We start from the raw sequence: 4,690 nt of genomic DNA on the forward strand, positions 1-4,690 counted from the left end.
AAAAAAAAAAAAAAAAATAGTCTGGTGTGGTGGTGCGCACCTGTAGTCCCAGCTACTCAGGAGGCTGAGATGAGATGATTGCTGGAGCCTGGGAGATCAAGGCTGCAGTGAGCTGTGATTGTGCCACCACCTGAGTGACAGAGGGAGATCCTGTCTCAAACTAAAAATAAAAAAGCCATGAAGAGAGGCAAATTGTATTTATTCACAATCAGGACTGGGTGCAATGGCTCATGCCTGTAATCTCAGCACTTTGGGAGGCCAAGTCCGGTGCATCACCTGAGGCCGGGAGTTCGAGACCAGCCTGGACAACAAGGCAAAACCCCGTCTCTACTGAAAATACAAAAAATTAGCCAGGCATGGTGGTGTGTGCCTGTAGTCCCAGCTACTCAAGAGGCTGAGGCAGGAGAATCGCTTGAACCCAGGAGGTGGAGGTTGCAGTGAGTTGAGATCGTGCCAAATCACTCTGGCCTGGGCGATAGAATGAGACTCCATCTCAAAAAACAAACAAAACAAAACAGATTTGGCCATTTCTTGCTTTATATATTTGACAAAATTCCTAATACTTTTGTATTCCTAATTTTTTTTGTATAGTACACTTGAAATACAATGAAATAAAATTACTCTATTTCAAAAATTAAAGGTTTGTGTAATTATTTTTAATGCTAATACTTACAAAGTGCCAAGATTATGCATTTTTCAATGATTACACTTATGATTTAAAAAGATTGAGATTTCAACTTTAAAATACGTGAGTGGATACATAATTTTTCAAACTCTCTTAGGGAGTCCATGAGGGGCGAGTTGAAAGACCATAGACCTAGGGAAACTCTTGCACACTAGAGAAGTGTATGAGAACATTCCTGGCAGCCTGGTTGGTGATGGCAAAAACTGGAAACTCAAATTGTGGTGCATTCTGGAAAGTACAAATGAATGAACTCCATTCGGTAACACACGACATGGACATGTCTTGGAAAATCTGTTGAATGTAAAAAGAGAATGATTCCAGTTTTATAAAGCTCAGAAATAAGCAAAAGTACTTGTTATGTGTAATAACTAAACTATCTTTTAAAAAGTAAGGGAACAGGCAGGGGCTTATGTCCGCAATCCCAGCTCTTTGGGAGGCTGAGGCATGAGAATCACTTGAACCTGGGAGGTGGAGGTTGGAATGAGCTGAGATCGTGCCACTGCACTCTAGCTTGGGTGACAGAGTGAGATTCTACCTCAAAAAAAAAAAAAAAAAATTATACCAGCTGATAACTTGATTACTTCCTCTTCCATGTCATTGAGCACAATGCATTGAAAACCACCTGACTTGCAATGAGTTTATAAAGCAATCACTAGTCATTCACTTTTTCAATTCTGACATCAATATCTCTCAGTGCACCTACATCTGACAGTCTAGAACTTTCTGCAACCTGCAGTGATATATCAAAGAAAAGATTTAAGCATGGGGAAGGGAAAATAGGAAAATCATCACTTGTGAAAGGGAATTGGAAAAGGGGAAATGTAGAGAAGAGGACATTTGGAAGTTTGTCTGAATAGATTCCTGAAGACCGTCAGTTTCTTGCAACTCCTTGGAAAATCATTGTGTGCATCTCTGTTTGAAACCATTGTTCTAGAATACATCCCTAAGAGTAGAGCTGCTGTGTGGTAGGATATGTGTGTGTTCGACTTCACAGTACAAAAGCCAAACTGTTTTCTTAGGTGGTAGTACAAATTGACATCCTCACCAACTATGTATGAGAGTTCCAGGTACTCTACATCTTTGCCACCACTTGGTACTGTCAGGCTTTTTCATCTTTGCCAATCTGATGAATGTATAATCGTATACCATGAATAAATGGCTTTAGTTTGAATTTCTCTGATTACAAATGAGGTTGAGCATATACTCATAAATGTACTTGCCAAGCATGGTTTCTCCTTTGTGAAATCCCTGTTTGTAGACTTTTTCTTTCCTATTTTATATGGACTAATTTGTTCCTTTGTCATGAGTAGCTGTTCTTTATCATTCTTTAGACCAATCCCTTGCAAATATTTTCTTCTAGTTTGTGGCTTTTTTTTTTTTTTTCCCCTCATTTGATGAACAGTGCTTTTACAACCTGTTTAAGAAATCCTTTCCTTGGCCAGGCGCGGTGGCTCAAGCCTGTAATCCCAGCACTTTGGGAGGCCAAGACGGGCGGATCACGAGGTCAGGAGATCGAGACCATCCTGGCTAACACGGTGAAACCCCGTCTCTACTAAAAAATACAAAAAACTAGCCAGGCTAGGTGGCTGGCGCCTGCAGTCCCAGCTACTCTGGAGGTTGAGGCAGGAGAATGGCGTAAACCCGGGAAGCGGAGCTTGCAGTGAGCTGAGATCCGGCCACTGCACTCCAGCCTAGGCGACAGAGTGAGACTCTGTCTCAAAGAAAAAAAAAAAAAAAATAGATAATCCATTATCTCTGTCATAAATCAAGTTTCCAGAGATGCATGGGGTATATATATTGGCCTTTTCCTTCTATTTCCTTACCTGGTTTCTTCATTCTCATGTCAATGCTACACTTTCTTCCTTAAGAGAACTTTACAAGTCTTTTTTTTTTTTTTTTTTTTTGAGACGGAGTCTTGCTCTGTCGTCCAGGCTGGAGTGCAGTGGTGCGTTCTCAGCTCACTGCAAGTTTCACCTCCCGGGTTCACACCATTCTCCTGCTTCAGCCTCCCAAGTAGCTGGGACTACAGGCGCCCACCACCATGCCTGGCTAAATTTTTTCGTATTTTTTAGTAGAGACGGGGTTTCACCATGTTAGCCAGGATGGTCTCGATCTCCTGACCTCGTGATCTGCCTGCCTTGGCTTCCCAAAGTGCTGGGATTACAGGTATGAGCCACCGTGCCCTGCCTACAAGTCTTGATATCAGGCAGGATATTTCTTTTGTTTGTTTGTTTGTTTGTTTGTTTGTTTGTTTGTTTGTTTGTTTTGAGACGGAGTCTTGCTCTGTCACCCAGGCTGGAGTGCAGTGGTGCAATCTCGGCTCACTGCAAGCTCCACCTCCCAGGTTCACACCATTCTCCTGCCTCGGCCTGCCAAGTAGCTGGGACTACAGGTGCCGGCCACCATGCGCTGCTAATTTTTTTGTGTTTTTAGTAGAGATGAGGTTTCACCATGTTAGCCAGGATGGTCTGGATCTCTTGACCTCATGATCCGCCTGCCTCGGCCTCCCAAAGTGCTGGGATTATAGGCGTGAGCCACCACACCTGGCTGATTTCTGGCAGGATATTTCATCCTTCATCATCTTATCTTCCTCTTCTCGTGGGTCAAGGCTATGCTTTTTTTTTTTTTTTTTTTTTTTTGACAGTTTTGCTCTTGTCACCGAGGCTGCAGTGCAATGGGGCAATCTTGGCTAACTGCAACTTCCACCTCCCGGGTTCAAGCAATTCTCCTGCCTCAGCTCCCAAGTAGCTGGGATTACAAACATTTGCCACCAGGCCCAGGTAATTTTTTGTACTCTTAGTAGAGACGGGGTTTCACCATGTTGGCCAGGCTGGTCTCAAACTCCTGATTCACCCGCCTCAGACTCCCAAAGTGCTGGGATTACAGGCCTGAGCCACTGTTCCCAGCCAGGTCAAGGGTATTCTTAACCCAAGCTCCTCAAATATCTTCATGGGGTTTTTTGTGGGAATAACTGACATGCTTATGACATTGAATCTTTCTGCCCAAAACTGTGGTGTCTCTCTCTAGCTGGTCTGATGTTCTTTCATGTCTCCAAAAAAAAAGCTATAATTTTTCCTGTGTGCTTTATATTTTTGTTGGTTTCAAATATATCTTTCATTAATACACTTTGACTTTCCCCTTCTTCATCCTATGCCTTTTATTTATTTTTCTTATTGCTTTGGTGAGGATATATAGTAACAATGCTGAATAAAAGTAATAGTAGTTTTCCTATTTTTTTTTTAATAAGGCTAGTCAAGGGAAGCAGTGAGAATGGAGAAGGAACAAAATAATCTGTAACTCATTGTGATCGATTAGTTGTAAACACCACTGCACTCAGACCAGCGCATTACTGTTTTTGATAGTAAAGTGTATTGCTTATTGTTTAACAAATATAAAATAGACTGAAAGAACATTTTTGCTCTACCTCCTGAACACAGATCCCTTGTCTCTCTTATCTTGTGCTGCCTCCCCAACCCCCCAAAGATTATCTGGCTTGGAAGGGCACAGTGGTTTATGCCTGTAATTCCAGCACTTTGGGAGGTGAAGAGGTGAGGATTGCTTGAAGCCAGAAGTTTGACATATGGCTGCACTTCAGCCTGGGTGACAGAGTGAGACCCTGTCTCTAAAAAAGGAACAAAACAAAACATTACCTGGCTCATGGCTCATGGTGGATGCTCAATGAATGTTTATTATTTAGTGAGCAGGTGTATTTCTTCCAGCCACAGATGAGTGTCCATCTAACTGTACCATATCAGTGTCTGTTCTTAAAAATTTTTGAAATTTCATTTTGGTTTTAATGTTTATCTTTTAGAGTTTGAACAATTTTATATGTTTATTAAAAAATAAAGAAAAAAATGTACTCCTCTGCTCTAACTCCACTAATGTCTTCCTGTATCGCTTGAAATAAAATTCAAAATTATTTGCAGAGCCTCCAAACCTCCCCATGATTAAACATGATTATGTGTCTGGCTACCTCTGTGAACCCATCATTCATCACTCTCCTCC

Source organism: Piliocolobus tephrosceles, chromosome 11, assembly GCF_002776525.5.
Source record: "Piliocolobus tephrosceles isolate RC106 chromosome 11, ASM277652v3, whole genome shotgun sequence".
Classification (NCBI taxonomy): Eukaryota; Metazoa; Chordata; class Mammalia; order Primates; family Cercopithecidae; genus Piliocolobus; species Piliocolobus tephrosceles.